This window comes from Pinus tabuliformis, chromosome 8 (assembly GCF_031772625.1).
Source record: "Pinus tabuliformis cultivar Carrire ecotype Pingquan chromosome 8, CPIR1, whole genome shotgun sequence".
In the NCBI taxonomy this organism is placed as follows: domain Eukaryota; kingdom Viridiplantae; phylum Streptophyta; class Pinopsida; order Pinales; family Pinaceae; genus Pinus; species Pinus tabuliformis.
The window spans coordinates 882,194,048-882,218,893 of record NC_142294.1 but is presented as its reverse complement, the minus strand read 5'-3'; positions in this window follow the sequence as shown (position 1 = coordinate 882,218,893).

The window sequence follows — 24,846 nt, the reverse complement described above, 5'->3', positions numbered from 1 at the left end:
TTAGTTAGCGCTTGATTTTAAATTAGGCTATTCTTTAAGTCACAAGGTAATGGAAGTGAAACTAGTGGTGTTTTTTGACGCAAAGGAAATTAATAAAAACTTAACTACATGCACATGAACTTTTTCGTTTTTCGATGAAGAGCAATTTCTATAGGGTTCAGAGGAACTTCTAATAAAGCAAATTTTTCTTTTCTTTTCTTTTCGTTAATTCATGCTTCACACTCACAAAAGCTAACAAAGCTATGTATGCCTAAAAGGGGATGCAAATCTAGCCTAATGCAACAAATATATGCGGATGCAAGATTTAAAAACTACTCTAAAAACAACAAATGAAAGTTGCTTGCTTATCAATCTTTATCTTGCCACTTAAAATGTCTATATGGAATATGAGATGCTACAATTCATTTCATCGAAACACTGAAAACAAGTTCTAATACAAACATAAAGCACTTTCACTCACTAAAAGGAAACCAAATGAAAACCAAGTTCAAGAAAGCAAAACTAAGTTTTTCAAAAGATTTTCTTCAAACGCAACTTTCTTCAAAACAAACTTAAGAAACTGAAGAAAAAACAAACTGAAGCCAAACTTAAAAAACTTTTTTGTATTAAAACACTTAAAAAAACATAAAATTCCTCATTTTCGGGTGGAGATCGCGGGTTTTACCTGTTGATCACCTGTTAGTGCCCGTGGCCCAACTGTTCCCAATTAACTCCCAACTAAAAAAACTACTTTGGGAGAGGTATAAAAAGACCTCAAAGGGAAGGCATAAAGGAGGAGAGAAGAGAAAGAAAGGTTATTATGCTGAGATTTTTCCCCTGACCAGGTCTGAAGTCCCTTGTGCCTTCTGCACTTCCCCCATTTGTCCAGGAGACCTTTGTTTCCTTCTGTGTTGATGTTCATCCACCATTTATGACACCATGGAGAGAGTCATGGAAGGAGTTTGTTAAAGGCTTGAGGCTGGAATGGATCCGGAAGGAAGCTTTGCTTGGAGCCTGCTGAAGGTGATTCAGGTGAAAATATTCCTTTTTTATGTACATTATTTTTCTATAATAAAAGAAACACATGTCTTGGTTCCCAAAATGAATCTTCTTTATGTTAATGATATTCATGTTTAGAATTCATATGTAAATGGTTATTTGGATTTCATAACTAAGTACCTCTATTTATAACATGAAGATGGTTTCTTTATAGGTTTTGTCCATATACTGTTGTGTTCTTTGAATTGGTTGTTTTGCAGGACAAAGGAGAATAAGGGAACTCCAAGAAGGGTTTGGACCCTAAAGGTCTTTTCAAATGTAGGACCTAAGGTACATACCCTTTACAATAGAATTTGCTTATAATAGCATAATGGCTGTGTGAATGTGTGCTTCCTTGAATAGACAACTTTCATTCTGCTAGGGTTTCAACCCAAAAAGCCCTAGGGGAACATTTCCCTCCATCAGAATTGGCGACTCCACTGGGGACAACACTCTTGTTGTTCCTAGTTTGGGTGTTTTTCAAGCCAATCAGGGCTCAGCTGCCTGTTTGTTTGTTGTTGTTGTCTGGTCCGTTTTTGGACTTTAAGTTTTGCCAGTTTCTTCAGTTTGTTTTTTCTTCAGTTTCTTCAATTTGTTTTTCTTGCATATATAAAAGGTTTCAAGAAAAATAAAAAACAAACTGAAGAAACTGGAAAAACTTAAAGTCCAAAAACAGACCAGACAACAACAGAAAAAAAACAGGCAGCTGAGCCCTGATTGGCTTGAAAAACACCCAAACTAGGAACAACAAGAGTGTTGTCCGCAGTGGAGTCGCCAATTCTAATGGAGGGAAATGTTCCCCTAGGGCTTTTTGGGTTGAAACCCTAGCAGACTGAAAGTTGTCTATTCAAGGAAGCACACATTCACACAGCCATTATGCTACTATAAGCAAATTCTATTGTAAAGGGTATGTACCTTAGGTCCTACATTTGAGAAGACCTTTAGGGTCCAAACCCTTCTTGGAGTTCCCTTATTCTCCTTGGTCCTGCAAAACAACCAATTCAAAGAACACAACAGTATATGGACAAAACTTATAAAGAAACCATCTTCATGTTATAAATAGAGGTAGTTAGTTATGAAATCCAAATAACCATTTACATATGAATTCTAAACATGAATATCATTAACATAAAGAAGATTCATTTCAGAAACCAAGACATGTGTTTCTTTTATTATAGAAAAATAATGTACATAAAAAAGGAATATTTTCACCTGAATCACCTTCAACAGGCTCCAAGAAAAGCTTCCTTCCAGATCCATTCCAGCCTCAAGCCTTTAACAAACTCCTTCCATGACTCTCTCCATGGTGTCATAAATGGTGGATGAACATCAACACAGAAGGAAACAAAGGTCTCCTGGACAAATGGGGGAAGTGCAGAAGGCACAAGGGACTTCAGACCTGGTCAGGGGAAAAATCTCAGCATAATAACCTTTCTCTCTCTTCTCTCCTCCTTTAGGCCTTCCCTTTGAGGTCTTTTTATACCTCTCCCAAAGTAATTTTTTTAGTTGGGAGTTGGTTGGGAACAGTTGGGCCACGGGCACTAACAGGTGATCAACAGGTAAAACCCACGATCTCCGCCCGAAAATGAGGAATTTTATATTTTTTTAAGTGTTTTAATACATATACGTGGGTTGGATATACACAGACCCGTGTATACATGCGTTTAACTCAGGGCAATGTCGCGTATAAGGGATAAAACACAGTTTTTTAAATTTGAGGACCAATTCTGGAAGGAGGGGTTGCCCTAGGCCATGAGTACAGCATCACAAACCATAAGAGTGAGATTTGGAGCTATAACAATGATTTGGGAGCTTGAGTCAACGTACCGAGAAGTCAAAATGTTGGCTGAAGCACAAGCCTTTTGTTTACAATCCAAGATAGAGTACCACAAAAATTTAAAAGTCAAACGCGATAAGTGAAGATCCACGTAAGAGTTGATTAAAATATTTTTGTTCTTTGTATTCGTAAGCCTTTTTAGAAAAAGGACCTCTTGTGTCTCCTTGTACTATTAAAGGCATTATGCATTATTTTTTCAAAAAAATGATCAAGTACTTAAAAAAAAAACTTTGTAGATTGTTTTAAGGGGTTTAGTTTAAAGGTATTATTGTAAAGCATGAGAATTCCTTTGAAATTTTTTGTGAAGAACTATTTCTTCTTAAAAATAAAGGGCATTCATATTTGCGGGTTATATGGCCATTGTAATGCTGGACTTTGGAAGAATCCTTCATTTATTAAATCAAAAAGTTATTTTTAAGGGACGTTGTGAACCAAAAAAAAGGAGGCATGTTTTATATTTCAAAGTTCCTTTTATTCAAAAGGAAGGGATTCACTTGAATTATTTTTCTTTCAAAAAGACATTTGTAAAATATTTTGTGAAAGCATCACCCTTGTCGAAATTTGTAGACCCATTTTTTTTTTTTTTTTTTTTTTTACGTTGAGTGGCATAGAAGCCATAGAAAATATGTTTTTTTTCTAGATAATTGCTATTTCTACATGTACTGTTACACAAAATATTGTCACCATGACTTTCTGCAGTCAGTGTGAGTCTATCACCACTCATACTGTCCTCCTTTGCAAGTCTCAAACCTCAGCTCTTCATGTCAAGCTTTAAAAATGAGAGAAAGTCTTTGAAAATCTATAAAACTCTGGTTCCGCACTTTCTCTTACCATTACCTATGGTCCCGCACCCCTTGTTCATATTACCTGCGGACTTTCCCACTCTGTCTCTAAAGGAGTGGGTGCGGACCCTTGTGAAAGTCAAAAAGGTGCAATTTTATTATTAAAAACTCACTTTGGGTTAATTCTGGATGCTTCTAGAAGGAACCTTGACGTGGTTGGTTCGCTCCTAGGTGGTTCATGCATCCCATAACTAAAGGAGCTAACCCCTTGATGAGAGGAGCTTATCCCTTTGAAGGACGGCTCTATCCCTTTGAAGGTGGACCTAGTAACTTTCCTCCTCTGCACTATAAATTAAGGCATTGGGCTGGTTGCTAGAGAGGTTAAAAAGCTAAACATTTTTTAGGGTAAATGCTATTGGAATTGAGACTTCCTAGTTGAGCTTGTGAGGAGAGCTTACATACCTTTTGGCTTCTTTGGGAAGAGAGTGAAACTTTTCAAAGTAGAGGAGATTCTTGCTGGACCCTGGGAGGAGCTTGTACAACATCAAGGCACCAAGGTTGTAAAGTTCTTCTTTGATTAAAGTTAATACAATCAGATTCATTTTTCTTAATAAATTGTCTTCTATGGTTTATTTCATGAATTCGTTGATCATCATGATAAGTATGGTTTATTATATTGGCTATGCAGGTGCTATTTAATATGTGTGCTTATTTGTGTTTGCAGATTCTTTAAAAGGGAGCTCATTTGGAAAAACAGAGCATGGCTTCCGCAAACTAGCACTAGACCCGAGGTAGGCCTAAAACATCTATTAGCCTTTATTTATAAATTTCATATTTAGAGAAAGATAGAATTTGTTTGGTTTGCTTGTCGCTAGATATCATTAGATACTAGGGAAATAGGTCTGGTCCGCAAGAACGATTCATCCGCCCAACAAAATGGCGACTCCACTGGGGACTTGAATTTTTTGGTTTTTGCCTTTGCTTTTAATTTGACTTGAGAAACCGTTTCTCTATTTCTGGTTTTTGCTTGATGTGTCTGGGATTGGGTAGCTTCTGCAGATCGTGAATTATTTTTGTTTTTCACGCTTTTGGAAGGGGACCGCACCCTCTGTTTGTAACACAGTGCGAACATCCCCACAAATTTTCTTTACACACAGAGTGGTACCGCACCTGATCATACTGGGAGCCTGCGGACCCTGTCAAATTTTTGAAAAACTTAAAATATTTTCACTCAGTTAAGCTTAGGATTTGTTTATATGTTTTACACTCTGCCCAGATCTGCACGTGTCTTGTCGAAAACTTTTCGTAGGTTAATTCCATTGGCATTTAGGTTTTAGGTGAATGTCTAGAAGTTTTGTGTGCCTGGCTTGATTTTCGTTTGGTCTTTGTAGTAACTCAGAGCTTAGAATCGTTAGAAACCTCAGATCACCCTGGTTTTTGCTGGTCTTCTTATGAGTCTGACTGATTTGAAAAATCTGCCTTTAGTGAGGAATACATCTCATTTTTCTCTTTGCGAAGCTTTGAAAGAACTTGTTTTGAAAGTTTTGGATTTAATTTTTAAAAAATAAAAAAAAATATGGTTGTTTTTTATTAATTTGTGATTCTAGACAAATTAGTCCTTAGTTTGCTCATAACTAAGTAAAACATCCTTGAAAAGAAATCTTGTAAGCTTTTACTTCAATTATCTTTTCAGAATTTATAGATCTCAAGATTAGATTTTTCAATAGTTTTGAGTGTTTTATAAAAATAAAAAAAAATAAAAAAAATCTTTTGAAAAGTTTGTTTTCTGTAGTGTTTCGTTGTTGAAGAAAAATAATTTTTTCGTGAGCATAATTAGTGGTCTAGTTTTTGAGTATATTGAGAAAGACAAAAAAGTTCTTCTTTTTATTTGTTTGTTAAGGAAAGATTTGTTTTTCAAGCAATTGCATTCTCAACTCTTTCTTTAGCTAGAAATTCATTCAAGAAAAAGGATTGTTTATCATCTTAAGTGCATTTTTAGTGTTTTGGAGTCGAGTCTTCACACCATAAAGTTTCATCTCCGCACCTTTTGACTTAAGAAAAAACCAATAAAAATAACGCTTAAATTAAAATCTATTAGGCTAGTATCTTGGAGTAGGGAGTAATTGACTCTCCACGATAGTAAAAAAAACAAGTAGCTGTATCTTGCGGTAGGAGATAAATTCCAATTGTTACATCTATGCTCTGGGAAGCTCCTCTTAAAGGAGTCAAGCACGAGGTCATATCCGAACCAGTGGGGTAATCAATCCTTCCTCATTGGGAACGATAGTAGATATACACGTATTAAAAATGGTAAAACTCAGATTAACAATTGTCGAGGAGCCTGGGGTCACTTGTTGGTAACCCTTGGATTATGTCAAGGAGCCTTCAAGGGGATTGAGCTTGCTACTCTGCCCTTGTGTGTGTATCGGATCACAGATTGTTCCCACAGGTATACTTGTTTCCGTTGGTAACCATAGTGACCATAATCTATAGGATTCTTTCCTAAGGTGACGATGGAGGGAAGATCCCACTGTACCTGGAGCAGACATCGGCTAGACTCACTTCGATTTTCTGGGGGGTTCTCTTCACTCGAGACGGTTTAGTGGAGAAACTTGTGCCAGTCTATTCATTAAGTAGGTTGCTGGGGTAACTGTTCCAGCCGCCATTTCTGTATTGAATTCTGCGACGTTGGATTTCATCACCAACTAGTGTTTTCGGTATGGAAAGTTACTGTTTTTGTGTGGTTTGACCTCCTAGATTCTTTAGGCATGTGATTCAAAAATGTTTGGTTCTTTAGATACTTTAGGTGGTTTTCATTGAGGTTTTTCTTTGTTTGCGTGTGAAGTAATGAAAATTTTTAATCGTGGCTGAATTACCGAGGCAATCCCATAGACTTTGGGGCCAACCTCTTGAGTTTTCACCAAGCCAGCTTGAAGGGTTACGAGCCCTTGTAACTCCTAGTGACAGTAGAGTTGGGTCACCTGAAGAAGGAGAGTCTTCTTTAGTAGTGCATCCTGATTATCAAGTGCAAGCACCAGAGTATATTATTGAACCTGTTTCATTTTCCGAAGTTACTGGTAGTTTCTCTTCTACTAGTGAATTAGCCAAGGAACCTGAAATATCTGAACCTGAAACTGAACTTGCTGCTACTCCATCATCAGGATTTTCCTCTCCAGCTTCTAGTGGTCCTAGTTCACCTAGGGTAGAAAGAGTCATTACCCAAAATCTTCCTTCTAGACTTATTGCTATTGAAGAACTTGTTACTCTGGAAGAAGGTATACCTATCCCTGAAAATCAACCAGCTATAGAACTTAGGGAGTCTAAATCGATCTTTTACAATCCACCTAAGAGGGACACTTGGTATCTTTCATTGACCAATTTTTTGGAAAACCCGAGACTAAGTTTTTCTCCACCTCACATTCCATTTCATCCAACACCTAGGGGTTATTATCCTCCTTTGAATATGTCAAGACAGTCATCCATGTTTTCTCAATCTCCAGAAACATTTTTATATGGCGGTCCTTCTGTTCCCTCTGGGTATCAGTCACTTACTGGTACTTTTTCGGGAGCCTCCTCAACCTGTTGAACAAGGGTTATTAGCTGGTAATAACGGAACTAAGCCGTTGAGTGTAGAAGATATTCTTATGATGTCAGGTACCATTCCAAATCCACAACCTCAAGGTGGCCAGTTACCACCTGGGGGGCAGCCTCAAGGTCCTTAATTATCGTCTGGGGGGCAACCTCAAGGTACCCAATTATCGCCTGGGGGGCAAGCTCAAGGACATTACATACCTACGGGATAGTACATTCCTCAAGGTCAACCCCAGACCCAGTATGTACCTCAAGGTCAACCCCAGTATGAATATGTACCTCAAGGTCAACCCCAGTATCAGTATGTGCCTCAAGGTTATCAACGCCAAGGTCAGTACCCAACGCAAGGTTTCCAACCACATTCAGGTCAATCATTTGTCAAAGGAACTGGAAATGTACCTTTGAATTATCAACCCTACCCTCAACCCGGTTATGGTCCTCAATATGCTCAACCTTCTATGGGTCCATATCCCGGAATGAACTTAGTGTGGGATCCATCTCAATCTCAATAGATCTTACAACCAGATGTGCAGTTGTCATCTCAATCTGGACAACCCTTGGTTTCTGGTTCAACCCAGCAACCTGTCCAGTCTACTATTCAAACTTCTGCACCTTCTGTAGTTTCTCAACCTGGGCCTAGTTCGCCTCGAACTCCGCCTCAAATGACTGTTGCAACTGCTGCAACATCTGTTCCATCTACCCCACCTACTTTTGGAGTATCGACAGCTCCGGTTTCTACTATTCCTACATCAATTCCTCAAGCATCTTTACCTCAGTCTGGGTCCACAATTTAGACTTCGGTTCAAATGCCTGTGGGACAACTTGGTCCAAGTACGGTTGTCACAAGTCAACCTCAATTTACCTATCAACCGTATTAGGGATAGTACCAATTCGGTCCTGCTGTGCAGAACCTAGTCTATCAGTATCAACCATACCCTGGATATACTTATTAGCAACCTCAACAACCCCAGTACGGTCTGGTTAATCCTGGTTTTCCGGGAGGATATAATATCGCAAATGCAATTCCAATTCCTAGTTATCGTGGATATCCTCCTCTTGGGGCTGGTCCCATGACCCAGGGTTTTAGAGACCCTGATCGTCAGTTACTGTTCATTGCAACTTTGGACTTTCCTGATTTGTCGCGCTATACGAACGATCCGATTAATTATCTTCTGTTTTGGCCGCCAATGCCGAATAAGTTGCCCAGTGACATCCCAAAGTTTGAAGGTAAATCAGGAGAGGATCCATCGAACCATGTGATGACTTATCACCTCTGGTGTGCATCTAACTCCATTTCAGATGACTCAATTCATTTACGGCTTTTTCAGCGCACTCTAATTGGTCTTGTAGCGAAGTGGTACATTGAGTTATCGCGAGCCTCTTTCTATAATTTTAGTCAGCTAGCTACTTCGTTTTTAACTCATTTTTAGTTGCCAGTCAGATATGACAATGGCACAGAATTATTAACTTCATTAAAACAGTGAACGTCCACTTACATTTCAGATCACATTCATGAATGGAGACGTCGATGACATTTAGTGAATGTTTTTATTCCGGATCAGATCTTAGAAGAATGGTTTGTTAAATCTTTATTACCGAAAATCACTGAGGATGTAGCTAAGGCAGGAGTCGTTACTGAAGAGCAAGTAATTGCTCAAGCTCAGTAACTTGATCTCGTTTATACGCAGTCGGGTATGTTACACAAGAAAATCCCCGATCTTCCTAGACAAAATCAAATAACTACAGCTCCTTCAGGGTCTCATGCCGCTGATGGTATGAGTGGTATAGTTAATACCAAAAGTAAGAAGAAATCTTCGAAGAATTCTTCTCTTATCATAACTTTACTAGATTCCACGACAGGAGTCTCTTCCGTGGAAATTTCTGCCGATATTCATGTCGTAGAGTCATCTACGGCCAAATCAAAATCCGGTGGTAAAAAGAAGGGAAAGAAGAAAAATAAATCAGATAAAAATTTGAAAGAGAAACCAGATAAAACGGAATCTACTGATGAGAAATGTAAACCTCATTATCCTTGTCTCATTTGTGACGAAGAGAATTTTACAAGAGACTGCCCTCATCGCACTGAGGTTGCGAAAATCGTCAAAGGTTCTCAAACGCCTGCTCTCTTGAAGGATCCTTTTCCTAGTCAAGAGAGTAAGATGATAGGTTCTTCCTCAAATGCCTCAGGAGAACCCATAATGATGATGTCCCATGTTAGGATTGCGACACGATCGCAAGATTATGAAAGTAAAAGTTCTGTTGGTGGTAAGGAAGCAGAATCTTCTAATTCGAACCCATCAACTTCAACTCCTGGTTCTGATCCACTACAGATCGAGAAACCTAACCCAGACTTAGTAATCAAGCCAGTTGCCAAGGGTATACTTCGAAAGTTAGCTTTCAATCCACATGCGAGAGCTACTCAGAACTATAACATTGTTGAAGATTTGGCTATTTCACCTTCAGCAATGTTAGCTTTGGAGGTGCTACAATCATGTCCAACACATCGTAAATTGCTATTGTCGGCTATAGGAGTTGTTGATATTCAGGACTCGAATCTTATAATCTTCGATTTAGAAAATAGTACACCTTGCTTACGTCATCAAATGGCTTTCCAGATTCCATGTACATTTTCTTTCTAAGCTACAATCATCCAATGCTCAACAAATGGGAAAAGCGAAGAGGCTAAGAAAGTGAAAGCAGCAACAGGAGATGTTTGAAATTTATTTTTGAAATATTTGGAAACAAAAAGGAGTTTTGGTGTAAGGGGGAGTAATCTATTTATAAATGAATAATTTGCTAAATCCAACAACAAAGCTTGCTTATGACTTTCGTGAATCTAGGAACAAAGCTTGTTGATGATAATTTGGTGAATCCAGCAACAGAGCTTGCTTATGACAATTTGGTGAATCCAACAATAGTAATTGTTGATGATAATGAATTTTCCATTAGCACAATCAATGCTATGGTGAATCCAACAACTAATATTGATTATGGATACTTTAATGAAGAATTGTTGTCTAATGATGGATGGTTACTGATGATGCAATAAAAACATCATATCGACATGATGTTATTCGATGAGAGAAGTGGACTTGGGTTTGAAAACCATGTGGAAGACAACTTGTTTGTAGAAACACATGTTAGTAAAGAAGTGGAAGAGACAGAGATAGATATAGAGACATAGATAGAGGGAGAGGAAGAGAAGGAAGCCCATAAAGAGAAAATAGAGACAGAGGAAGAGGAAGAGAAGGAAGTGCAATAGGAGAAATCTTTCATTGCAGAGTAGAAACGTAACCAATGTGGTTCTACAATTTTTTTTAGACTTACCATTGATTTCCAATGTGCAGGTAAACATGATGATTATGAAGAAGAGTGAAATTTCCTTGAGGCATGGCTTGCAACACCATGTTTCGATTAAGTCTTCTATGAAGATGTAGAATGAATGTTGAAGATACCATAGATGATGAAAATATTAATAATATTTTCATGAAGTGGAGTCCACAAGAAATATTTTTTTATTATAAAGTTATGTTGCAGCAAAATGTTGATGATGAAAAGCACACAACAGAAGATGACATGTGGCAACAATCCACATACAAGCCAATTTTTTAAGAAGTACACGACATGCTTAGAAAACCTGGAACAATGGAATACCTGCACCAACAAATGAAGAAACTAAGGTTTGAAGGATACAATAAAAATAAAATCTTGAAATAATTTAGAGGCTACAGGATTTGGAAGAAAAGAAAAAGAAAAGTAAATTGTAATTTTTTTTTAAGTTCACTAGTACAAAATGAGAGATTAGTGACTATGTGATTAAAAAAGTTAGTCCCCATAATTATTTCAATTGAATTAATACTAAATTTGAGTAATTTTAAGTGACCCAACTAAAAAAGACTAACTTAAATGACTAATTTATTCTAGGGATAAAATATATGAATATATAATAAGTGACCCAACTACAAGTGACTAACTTAAATGTTTAGTTTAGTCTAGGACTAAAGTATATGACTAGATAATAAGTTACAAAATAAAAAATGATTAGCGTAAATGACTACTATAGTCCAAGAATAAAAATATGACCAACTAACAAGTACAACAAGTGTATGAATTAGTCATTTATGCTAGTCATTTTTAATTGTGTCACTCTAGAAATGGGAAATTGAAATTTTGATATTTAAGTGTTACATTTCACTAAATTTTAACACTACAGATAGATTCAAACACCCCGTTTTCACTAAATTTCACTAAATTTTAACACTGCAGATGGATTAACACTACATATGGAAGCATTGGGATTTTTCTCCCCACATTAGTGTGATCAACATTCAGGTTCAAAAAATTGTTGCTTGTGGTAGATTTAAGGATCGTTTGAAGTAATGATTTACACTATGCCATATTTAAATATAGTAGTGGAGCTAAGAAAAGATCACTAAAGTGCATTTCAAAATCCTTTTGTGTGATCTTCACTACCAAGAGTAAATTTACCCTAATACAAAATCTTCATTTCTTATTGAAACTCAAAGTACTTAAGCCCACAACCAACCACTGTTCTTTTCATGTCACCACAATCTCCACCTCCTTCTCAAAATATTGAATCAATAATCCTAACCATTAGCCTTAATGAAGTAGATGTAGAGAAGTGCTAGGAAACATAATTGCTTACAACAAAGATAAGTAGGAAGCATTAATTATTCATCCTAGAACTTTGCAAGCCTTTACAATAACACAAGATTTGGTGCATTGGTTCTCTTAATCATTCGATGCTAGACAATCCACCATGAACATGTGAGATAATCATGTTATGTTTTTTGTGATGAAAAGGGGGATGTGGATACAATTTAATAAACATGAGAACCAATGCAAACCACAAACCCCCATGAAACTTGAATATAAGGTTACTAAATTCATAAACAATAAGATCAATAATTTATTAATGAATTCCTACTGCAATCATATAATCTTCCTTCTCATAACACAAAAGATAAAACAAACAATGACATCCTACCTCATCCACAATTATCCCCACTTCCTTTCTAATGTTCCCCTTAGGATATTTCAATTAACACAATGAAATTGTTGAACATTGCCTTGTAAAATCAATTCACTCTAAGAAAAATGAGACTAACATTATCTCCAAATGTATGCACATTGTAGTTCAATTATTTTAAATTGGGAAAATCTAAAATACACAATTTTAATATATATTTATATGTTTGTTATTTTCCATATATCATTGGGATATTAAGGCAATTCTTTTTACTTAGGGAAAGATATATTTGGGAGATTAAGATAATCTTGTAATAAACAGATCCTCCTTTTAACTATGATTCAAATTTTATACATGATAAAATGATATTAAATTATTTTATAAATTTTAAATCATTTAAAATAATTGATATTTTAATAAAAAACATTTTTTTTTTTACTTTTACACTTTTAATTATAGTAAAAAAAAATTATTACAAAACTAGACAACTTCTATTTAAACATAAAAATTACAATAACTTTTATAAAATTAAAATATAAAAAATAAAAACAATTTTCTTTCTCCAATTTCTCCTTCTTACTTTGTACTTCCATTTCACTATTTCTTCCCAACAAAATCTTCAACCCACTCGAGCAGGAAATTTTGCTGCATTTATAGCATCGATGACCTAACCACAAAAACTACCAATATTGCTACACAAAAAAAGAAATCCAAAAAAAAAATTTCTCCCTTTGATTTCCATCCTCGAACTTCCTTTCCTGTCTCCATTTTTTTACCACCGTATTCCTCGCAACTCCATTGATATTAGCATCCACTCAATCCTGGCTTCGACCCTAGGAAAAGTAAAACATGGTAGCAACTTCTCTTATATGCAATTTTTTATTCACACTTCACATTGGCCAAGAAAGGTCCGCTCAAAATAGTATGGATTGGAGCTCATCTAGAGTGGAAGTTGCGCAAGAATTAAGTCACGGAGACCAACATCAGTGCTTCTGTTGGTATGTATTCATGCTTCTATTTTTTTTCTTTTGGTGGGGAGGAGATGCAGACACCTTGGGCATTTGGGTTCCTCTATGTGAATTGGGGTTTAGGAGTTTAAACATTTGGATGCTTGAAACATTTCTTGAATGAATTAATTAGCTTCCAATACAAGGATAATTATAATGGTAATTGTTGGAATTGTTTTCCCTATCCTAAATAGCTAAAAACATATAAAAACGTATAGTTGTAAGTTTTTTTCATCTTAAGTCATGGGAGAAGAAGTTGGCTTTTTAAGCTTTGTTATGTGAGTTACAAATTAATGATCTATGATATGCAAAGCTTCGACCGAACTGAAAAATCACACTTTAAATTGATCCATCTTGAGGTGGGGACAATGGTAGAAACCTGAACATTAGCTAAGTCTATTATAGTAGAAACATAAAAATAATTATTCAAACTATTATATGTCCTAATATGCAGGATACTATAGGGCTATAAAGCAGTCCATGAAGATAGAATTTTAGTGCTAAAAATAATAGTTATATGAGCACAATGGCCAACAAGAACATAAAAGATAAAATCCAGATTTGATTAAACCAAAATTATGGAACATAAATTACATATAAGAGATAAAAAGGTATGATGTAGCTTTGTGTACTTTGTTTTCTCCCTTTCTTTCAAGCCTTACATTTATTTTTTAAAGTTAATAAATTGTTAGGTTCACGGTAGTTTGGGACACATTGTCAATGTGGTCTCTATTTAGTTTTTTTATCATACCTCCCCCCTTTGATATCAATGGTATCCATTTCTTTTAGTGTTCGTTTTTTGTAGGTCCTCGATCTAGTCTATGACTATATCTCAGCACATAAACACACTAGGAACCCTTAACTAGAAACTTAACACAATAGAACAAATTAGAAAACATTAGTCCACAGATATATATGACCAAAATATCATTTCTCATTAGTACATTAATCAGAAAACATTAGGGATCCCATACTAGGGGTCATGGCCCTTCATAAACCTTGATACAAACTAGTATACATGGTACCCAAAATCTAGGGCTTGAGGTCTAATCCTTCAAACCTTAAATACCCATCACAACAAAGAAAAATTAGCTTGACTTAATTTTTGTAGAAGTCCTTTGTCTCCAGCCTTTTCTATCATGTTTTCCCTTAATGTACCTTCCTATTCTTTGACTCCAAAATTACATAATGATCAAGTTCTTTTGTCATTGTGCTCTTACTACCCACCTAGTAGGATTCTTAAATAAATCCTTGAGTCTGGGCTTGTCTCTTGAACCCTCAAATGCCTTGATGCCTCCTTATCCTTGTAAAATCAATTGCTCGTAGTAGTGTTTTCCCTTCAAATAAATTTACTTTATCCTTCAAATGTTGGCTTTTCAGATTTCCATTATCGAAAATGCTTCACACTTAAGCCTTGTAGGAGTCCACCACTTGCTGTCCACAATATAGGCGTGTTGTAGCTACCTTCACCCTCCTCCCTAAGGCTTTGTGGTCTACTCCTATGCCCCTTCGAACCTTCTCCTAAGACCATACCTCAGGAATGAGGCTTTATGCCTTGTTTTGGACCTATGAGCTAGTTATAGTTCAGATCTTTAAATCTCCACCAACATCCATTTATGTGGAAAAACCCTCAGTCCTCTAAAGGGAATCCCTAACCTAGAATCCATTAACCCCCTAAACCCTAACCTCATTTTAATAACATCAATTACGTACTGCCACATAAACATGCTTCTCTAGGAAATTATTAGCTAGAAGAAAAAAAATATCATTAGTCGTCTTCCATTTAATTGACCCTTTCACAAGGCATGACTCTAACAAAGAGCTTGCATATCAGTCCCCTTACTCATCCTTGACCATCAAATCCAATGGGTCTTGACATCCTCTCGCTCGTTTGTTCAGTACAAATATTTTTATTTTCTATCATTTTCTAAGTTCCAACATCTTATGTATAATCTGTTAACTAGACATTTAGCACTTAGTTTCTAGCTTGTTCTTAAATCTCAACATCTTCTTATATTATAATTTCTTTAGGAGATGTTATGGAACTTCCACTTTGCATTAGAACTGTACGTACTACTATATTTATATTTACCTTCTTTTGTTGCCATTTGTTGAACATTAATAGAGTTATCATATCTTATCTTATGCATGATTTTTTATGTTTTCTTGAGAAGAATATATTTTTAACTTTCTTCAAATTATAGAGATTGGCAAGTTTCTCTTGGAAGAAGACCTTTGGTTTTTGTGCTAGTGTAACACCCTCCTCCCACATCTACCCAAGTAACCAAACAACCAGGGTAAACATGTTACAAGAGGCTACTATGATTGGGTTCAACCTCCTATGTGACCTTAAGAAAGTGGAATCGACATAAACACAACATACATACCTTCCACATCAGCTACAGGACTCCCAAGAACCATCCCAACCACTCAGGTAGCTAGCCTGTTATAGCTCCAAATCTCACTCTTATGGTTTGTGATGCTGCACTCATGGCCTAGGGCAACCCCTCCTTCCAGACCTGGTCCTAAAATTTAAAAAACAGTGTTTTATTCCCTATACGCGACATTGCCCTGAGTTAAACGCGTGTACATGCGGGTCTGTGTATACCCAACCCACGTGTATGTATTAAAACACTAAAAAAAATAATAATTCCTCATTTTCGGGCGGAGATCGCGAGTTTTGCCTGCTGATCACCTGTTAGTGCCCGTGGCCTAACTGTTCCCAACCAACTCCTAACTAAAAAACTACTTTGGAGATGGTATTAAAAGACATCAAAGGGAAGGCCTAGGAGAGAGAAAATAAGAGCAAGATTATTATGCTGAGATTTTCCCCATAGACCAGGTCTGAAGTCCTTGGTGCTTTCTGCACTTCCCCCATTTTGCATAGGAAACCCTTGTTTCCATGTGTATTGCTGATCATTTATCCTTTATGTCATCATTGAGTAAGACTTGGAAGGAGCTCTTGTTGGAGGCTTGAGGCTGGAACGAATCCGGGAGGAAGCTTTGCTTGGAGCCTGCTGAAGGTGTTTCAGGTGATATCTTTCCGTTATATGTACTTTATTTACCTCTATATAAAAGAAACACGTCTTGGTTCCCGAAACAATCTTTCTTTATGCTTATGAGATTCTTGTCTTGAATTCTTATGCAAGTAGTTACTTAAAGATTTTTATAACTAACTTTATAGCATGAAGATGGTTTATATATAAGTATTGGTCCATGTACTGTTGTGTTCTTTGATTTGTTTGTTTTACAAGTCAAAAGAAGAAGAAGGGAACTCCAAGAAGGGTTTGCACCCTAAAGGCCTTCTCGAACGTAGGACCTTAGGTACGTACCCTTAACATTAGAATTTGCTTAAAGTAAAGATAATGGATGTGTGTGTGTTTCTTTGAATAAGCAATTTTCAGTCTGGTAGAGTCTTAGCCCAAAGGACCCTAGGGGTACTTTCCCTTCAACCAGAATTGGCGACTCCGCTGGGGACAACACTCTTGTTGTTCCTAGTTTGGGTAATCTTCAAGCCAATCAAGGCTCAGCCCCTCTGTTTGTTGGCTCTGACTGTCTGGTCTGTTCTTGAACTCTAAGCTTATCAAGTTTTTTCAGTCTGTGTTTTTTATTTTTCTTGAAAGACTTCATATACGCCTTTTTTTCTGGATTACAGAAGCTTATATATGCAAGTTGTACTAAGTGAAACCGTGTATACGCAGGTTTCCTCAGTTACAGTCGCGTGTACACGCACTCTGCAAATCATTGCAGGCGCGTATACCATATAATTTTCAAGATTTATAAATTTTCTTTTTGCTGAATGTTTGTCTGGTGGTTTGGGTCAGTTTCAAGCAGTCATTTTCCAGTAACAATCCTCTGTTTAACAGGGGGCATCTTGTTCTGAACTCTCTCTAGTTATAAGGAGTATTAGTCTTGTTTTCGTTGATTGCAAGCGTCATTGATTTTTGACACACAAGATTTCTGGTTAAGAATCTTGACTGCTCTGTTTTGGTAGAGTAGGAAGATTGGATTTCAAGCTTTGTGTTCATTTTTGTTTTGATGACCCTTTTGTTTGCTTAACGAAACCATTTTTGTGACCATTTTCTCCTTCGTTTCGGGAAAGTTGTTTGTTACCATTTTCTTGAAACTTGTCTTTTGATCTTTTGGACTTTCATTGCTGCTTCTGATTGTCAAAAGCGATTTCAAACACATTTATTTTTGTTGAGTTTTCATCATTTGAAAGGTGTCAATTCACAAAAGTGTTTGGTTGCCTATTTATCAATCATTGGTGTCAGTATTTTTGAGAGCTTTCCTTTGAAAAAGACTTTTTGGTTTGATTGAAAGAAAATCTTTTGAAAGTTTTGAGTTTCGCTTTCTTAAACTTGCTTTTCATTTGATTTCCTTTTGTGCAAAGTGAAAGTGCTTTGTTTTCATCTTAAAACTTGTTTTTATTGTTTGGATGAAATGATTGGTAACACATCATCTTCTATCTAAGAATTTTAGTGGCAAGACAAAATTTGGTAAAGCAGCAACTTTCCTTCTTTGTTTTTAGAAGTAGTCTTTAAATCTTGCATCCACATATAGTTCTTGCATTAGGATAGATTTGCATCTCTTTTTAGGCATATTTAGTTTTGTTAGTTTTTGTGAGTGTGGAGTCTGAAAAGAAAAAGAAAATTTGTTTATATTAAAAGTACCTTTGAACCTCATAGAAATTGCTCTTCATCGAAAACAAAAAGTGCATGTGCATGTGCATGTAGCTAAGTTTTATTAATTTCTTTTGCGTCCATAAAAACACCACAAGTTTCATCTCCATTACCTTGTGACTTAAAGAACAGCCTAATAAAATCAAGAGCTAAATTAAAATCCACAAGAACTTTTTTGTTTTAGTCAGTTACACCAACAAGTTTAGGATTTTAGGGCCTTGGATTAGGCGAGTGGAGAGTTAACTCTCCAAGGCCACATAAAACGTCAAACATAAGAGTCTGATTAACGAGAGTAAATCCAATAGCGTTAGGAAGACCAGGAAAGCTCCGGATCTGGGAGTTAAGCATGAGGGTCTGTGAAGACAGGAAAGAGAGATACCCCCTCTCCTACTTGTCCGAACTTACCTCATGACTGTTCCGCCTGGCTTCTGCGACGAGTTGGTATCCATAGTTGCCTCTCCTAGGGATCTGCATAGGTGGCTGCGGAGGGGAATCCTGTGGCACCTGAGGTCGACGTTGTATCACTCTCGACAGTACTACTGGAGGGCACCCTTGCGAAGCTTGGGGGTTTGCACCGGCGCAGGCTATATTTAGGAGGTCAGCGTAACTTCCTCTGATACCTTCGATGATAGGACTGGGCCCTCATCATCCCAGACTATCCTCGGAAGGTCCCTTGATTCACTTTCTCATATTTTGGTGTCCAATCCTAATCACCCAGAGTGGAAATACTTGGAAGTTGTTTGACTGGCTGTATCTTTAGGGACTTTATAGTGTGTGCTCTGTGCTCCTAGTCGGCTTAGCTTTTAATTTTTTGAGTCTTTAGTTAGATCATAACAAAAATTCAAAGTGGCTGACCGATATCCAAGACGGTCTCGAAGACTTCGTGGTCTCTCGCCACCAAGTTTAGAGCCTTCTCCTAGAAGGCGCAGAGGCAGTTCTACCGGTGGGGTTCGTCCCACGCCGGTTGACGCATCGGGGATTGATCCTCCTCTTGGGGACATTAGCGGCCAAGCAAGGCCTGGTACTTCTGAGCAAGAGAGGGACACTCCAGTCCTTTCTCGAGTTTGCTTTCAAGTGGAGAATAACGTAGAGGTAGAAGAACTTTCAGAATCATTATTGGTTCCAAATTCTCCTCTACCATTTACTCATCCAGACGTATTGCAATACGTTGGGACTTCGTCACATAGACTAGCAAGTCCAGGTTACGCTACGCGCTTACCATTCATGACCACTACTGGAAGCATGGCTTCTACGAGTGCTGCGACTATGCAAACCCCTACATCGGTGCAAGGGGGAGGAACCATTTCCATCCCCTCCACTTCCTTGTTTGGATCTTTTGCGAGCACATCTCTACTTGGGTCTACCTCCATTCCGTCCACAAGTGGAAATGCCCAAACCAATGCTTTTAGTACTGGACTCTTCTCTTTTGGCACCCAATCACAGGGTATTCCATCGGTTCCGTTTAGTGCGGCTACGTCCATGATGGGCGGATCAGCCTCATTCTAGGGTTTTCCTTTCGGAAGTGGTCATATACCACATTCCAACCCGACGGTAGGATCCATGCCTTTTTCTTCTATAGGACAAAGCAGCAATCCTTTCCAAGGTTGGAATAACCCTGGGGTTAGTAGTGCAGGAACTGGGAATCCATTTATCGGCCAACAAGGGAATAGGCCATACACCACGGTTAGTTCGTTTCAAAGTATTCGTCCCCTTGCTTTGGCTTGGAACCCATATCAAGGGTTATCAACTCCTTACCATTCTTTAGGAGGAAACTTTGCGGGCTATGGAGGTTATACGGCAGGAGTTGGTCAAACTCTGAATTTTTCTGGACCACAAGGCTTGCCTTTTGGTTCAGCCGGTTCTACTGGTCACTTCGGGCAGCCTGGTGCCTCCCAAATCCCAGGACAATCTTTTCAGAACTTTGGGAGTTCTGCCCAGTCTGGGTGGAATCCCCTAGGTCCTCTTAGGCTTCCGTTTCTGGCAACATTAAACTTGCCATATCTCACAAAGTTAACAAACGACCCAATCAGGTATAATCCGGCCTGGCCTCCGGTCCCAACCAAAATCCCTTCGGACATTCCAAAATTCGAAGGGAAGAGTGGTGAAGATCCGGGCGATCATGTAACCACATTCCATTTGTGGTGCTCATCCAACTCCCTCATCGAAGATTCGATTAGGTTGAGACTCTTTCAGCGCACCTTGACTGGTAATGCGGCTAAATGGTACATAGAGTTGCAGGGGGCGGCTTTACATCGTTCGCTGACTTAGCCAATATCTTCTTAAATCACTTTCAGTTGCCTGTCCTCTATGATGCCGGAACTGAACTTATGGCCACCTTTCATCAAGATAAGGCAACCCACATTTCTAATCACATTCAGGAATGGAGACGGAGAAAGAGGCTTATTAAAGCCGAAATCCCTCCGGAGTACCATCTAGAGTGGTTTTTGAAGTCTTTGCAACCTGAGATCTCCAAGGATGTCTCCATGTCTGGGGTCTATTCTGAGGAGCAAGCCATTTTCAGGGCCCAGCAGTTAGAACTGATTTAGTCTCAGTCTGGAATCCTCCAAAAATACTTGCCAGATGCTCCTGGATCTAAGGTTGATTTAGCTAAGCCGAAGCCAGGTCCGCACGCTGACGGTATCGTTGGGTCAGTAGACACATCTACAGTGAACTTGTTGAATCAATTGCAGCAGTTGTCTTTGCAAACTGCTTCTAACAACCAAGTCACATTGTCTAATCCCCCCGCTTCCCAAACTTCTTCAATTAACGCCGTCCAATATGATAACCCCAAAGGAAATCAAAATTCCAATGGGAAAAAGAAAGGACGTGGTAAGAAAAAGAACCAGGATGGGAAGCCTGATGCAAATAAATCCGGCAACAATGCTGGTGGTGGTGGAAATGAGTCGAGAAAGAAAGTTAAGTTTCCTTGCAAATTATGCAGTGGAGACCATCTAACTCATCTCTGCCCTGGGATTGAAGACGCTCAGCGCTTGTTAGGACAGCAAGGGATTTCTAGTTCCCAAGCTGTGTTAACTAACCCTTTCCCCCAAGGGCAGCAACTTCTTGCTGGCGCGAGTTCGAACCCTGGGACCTCCTCAGGGGGCAACCAGGAAGGGGATAAGTCATCGAATGTTTTCATGATGGGTGCTGACGCTAATGTGGCCACACGGTCATGCGATTATGGTGAAGGTGAAAATTCTAAGGGTAAATCAGTTCCCGAAACTAACAACCCACTTCATATTGAGCGACCTTCTGTTGAGACTATACCTCGGGTGCCGAAAGGTTCCGCAAAACGCATGACTATCAACCCTAATATTAGGGCAGCCCAGAATTACTCAATTGTTGAGGATCTGGCCCAGAGTCCATGTGCTATGTCCGCATTAGAGGTTCTCCAGTCATGTCCTACTCAACAACGTGCCTTGCTATCGGCAATGGGGGCAGTAGATCCAAGTAACTCCTTACCTCTCACTTTTGATATGAGTAATGTCAAAAAGAGACTTCCTCATCACATGGCTTTCCAGATAAAGTCTACCTACCACAAAACGAATATTTTTTGGACGGTTGTAGATGAGGGAGCTTCCACATGTGTCATGTCTATGTCGTGCTGGAAAGCCATTGGATCACCGTCGGTTGTTCCTTCACCTACCCTATTGACAGCATTTGATGGTCACTCTCATAGGCCATACGGGATTATCCCGACCTTTCCTATATGTGTTGGAGGAAAGGTCGTTAATATTGAAGTAGAGATCATAGACGCTAACCTAGACTATAATCTCCTATTAGGAAGGAACTGGGTATACGAGATGGATGCCGTGGTTTCGACTCTGTTTTGTGTCATTTGCTTTCCTCATGAGGGGAAAATCGTTAAGGTTGACCAATTGGACTATTGTCCAGTTGATCCTCAAGCAAACTCTGACTCTACTATTCCTTTAGTGGTGTCAGGCGGAAAGAGTCGATAGTGCAGACACAACCAACCTCCCTAGGAGCCTAAGACTCTCTAGTGACAAACAAGACAAATAAGAGCAATCCTTCTCTAAACATGCATTTACTATATAAGAAATCAAGTGTTTAGATCCTACCTGTAATCCAACGATGTTGTAGCAGTCCAGCTCCATTGATCCGGATGAGCTCCTCCTTCACTTTGAAACCTGCATCCACTAACAATCAAACGATTAAATAGCACTTGATAATCTCATAGAATAAAACATATTTAACACATAGACCAAGGAGTACATGAAACAACTCATAAATAACAAGTTATTGAGAAGAATGGACTCATTTGCATTAATAGGTAACAAAAGGAACAAATACAACCTGAGCCTTGGTGTTGTGCAAGTCCCTCCCAGGGTCCATCAAGAGTTCTCCTTTACTTTGACAAAGCTCACCCACTTCCAAATAGAACAAGCAAAGATGGCAATCTCTCCTCACAAGATTCTAAATGGGAGTCCTAATTCCAGCAGCATCTACCCTTAGAAATGTTTAGCTTCCAACCTCCCCTCCTTCTGGCCCAATGCCTGTATTTATAGTGCTCAAGAGGAAGTTAATCAGGTCCACCATCAATGGGATAATCCCCTCTTTGGATGGGATAGCTCCCTCATTGATGGGATAAGTTCCTCTTTGGTAGGGGTACATGAACCATCTGGAGGCGCTCAATACACGTCGAACAACCTTCTAGAATGCTCTAGAAATGACCACAAGTAACTTTTTAAAGATGAAACTTGCGCATTTTTACCTTTACAGGGGGACGCACCTGCCCCTTTACATACAGAGCGTACAAGTACGCAGCTTTTGTGAACATTGGGTGCGTACCCGCAGGTAAGGTTGAGAGAACCTGCGTACCCAGAGATAAATACATTTATAAAGACTTTCTCTCTTTTTGGAGTTTGACATGGAGAGCAGAGGCATAAGACTTGCCTAAGAGGATAGCATGACTGTTGATAGAGCCATACTAACTGTAAATAGCCATGGTGACATTTTTTAGTGTAACAGATTGCCCCCTAAAGTGCGAAGCCTGTAATAGATTAGGGTTTTGTATTATCTAGGAAGGGTGAAGCGCTTTATCATTTCAAGGATTATCTCGTGGAGAGCCTGGTCAGAACCTGCAATTTTCAACACAAAATACATGTATAAGATTATATCATCACTGAGGTAGGCATTCCCATACTCAGATCAAAACTTTAACTAACAGACTAACTACTCTGATACATGAATGATCTTGCAGTACATCATAATCATAGACTTTTGTAGACACAGTATGGGCGCAGCCATCTGTTTATGATTAGTCTACTTAGATAATGAATACAAAACTCCTCGCAGCCTGGATGGTGGAAACTAGATCCAGGGTCTTCATTTCTACTTCCCGAATTGGTACGATTCTAGCCATGCGAATAAATGAGTTGATGTCGAACATGGTAGAAACCACTTGATTACCAGTCGATGATGAAAACTGTTAACAAGTGTGAGAGAGACCACCAGTAATGTCAATGGTTCTCAAAGTACCCAGTACAATCCATGAGATGTGAATGAATGAGTTGATGTCGAACATTTCACGAAATCCTTCGATCGAAAGTCAATGATGTAAACTGACGTCAAAGGCGAGAAACCTGCCATTGATGCATGCAGACTTCAAGGTACTGACGATTTCTAAGTCATCTCTCTAGATAATGTGCTGATGTCGATAGAAAGCGACCCGTTGCAGGCAAGCCCGCAACACGAAATCATTGTTCAAGTTGAAGAAATGTTGCTGTAAGGACTGACTCAGGGATGGTCAAATGGATGACAAGTATTTTGCAGATGAAAGTTTTGCTTGCAGACCTCTTGAACACATAACGACACGACAGATGGCTTGGTGATGAATAACTCAAAGTTAATTCCCGGAACCCGGCTGAAGACTTTCAAAGTGGTTTGATCAACTGTGAGGTAAAGGATTTCCCAACCCAGGAGAATAAAGAGTGTCGTGTTCAAGAGTGGTAATAAAGTTTCTTTTGAGACAAAAGATAACAAATAGGCTCATTCTTCTCTCTTTTCCCCCACCATTTCTGGCAAGTACCTCTTTATTTTTAACAAGTTTGAGGAGGATAACATATGCTTGATTATAAGCTCATCCTTCGGATGAGTCCAACCTAGTTTTGATTCGAACCCTAGGAAGGAGTGGTTCGTTCCTGTTTGTAATTGAACAGGTCCTTTACTGTGAAATGTTTAACGAGCCCAGTATAGGAGAAACTCGGCGTTTTTCAATTTTAGAGAGTCTGAAAAACTTAAGAAGACTCCAAGTTGAACTTTTTCGTAGATTTGTGTCCCTCAAGCCCGAAAAAGTATAAAATAATACCTGGGGGAACCGCTTGATCTTGCGACCAAGGAGTACTTTCATAATTAGTGCCACTGACCTGAAAAGTAAAAAGCGATCAAGGACACGTCGTTTTATTTCCAGTATCGAGTTTGAAACGACAAAAACCCGGCAACCTTTTCCTGTTTTTAGGGTCAGAAAAGGGCTATAAGGGGACCGTCTTTTAATTCCGTTTTAACGAGTGTAAAAGAAACGCTTGGCAATCTTTTCATATTTTAGGAGTCAGAAAAGGGCTTAAAAGATGACTCTGAGGTTTCACTTTTTCGTAAGTTTTAATGAGTTCGAAAAAGGGATAAAAATGTACTCATGGTCTTCACTTTTTCGTAAATTTTAATGAGTTCGAAAAAGGGATAAAAATGTACTCATGTGGCCGACTTTCAATTTAATTTACGAGCAGGAAAATACGGAAAGAACTCGTCATTTTCATTTGTTTTATGAGAACGAAAGATAGCAAAATAATCTCGGTATTTTCATGAGTTTAACGAGTCTTGAAAATAACTAAAATTGACTCGAGATAGGTTTCATTTTTACAAAAGCTTGAAACAGAGAAAAAATATGCTTCAAGTAGTTTCATTTTTTCACAAGCTTGAAACA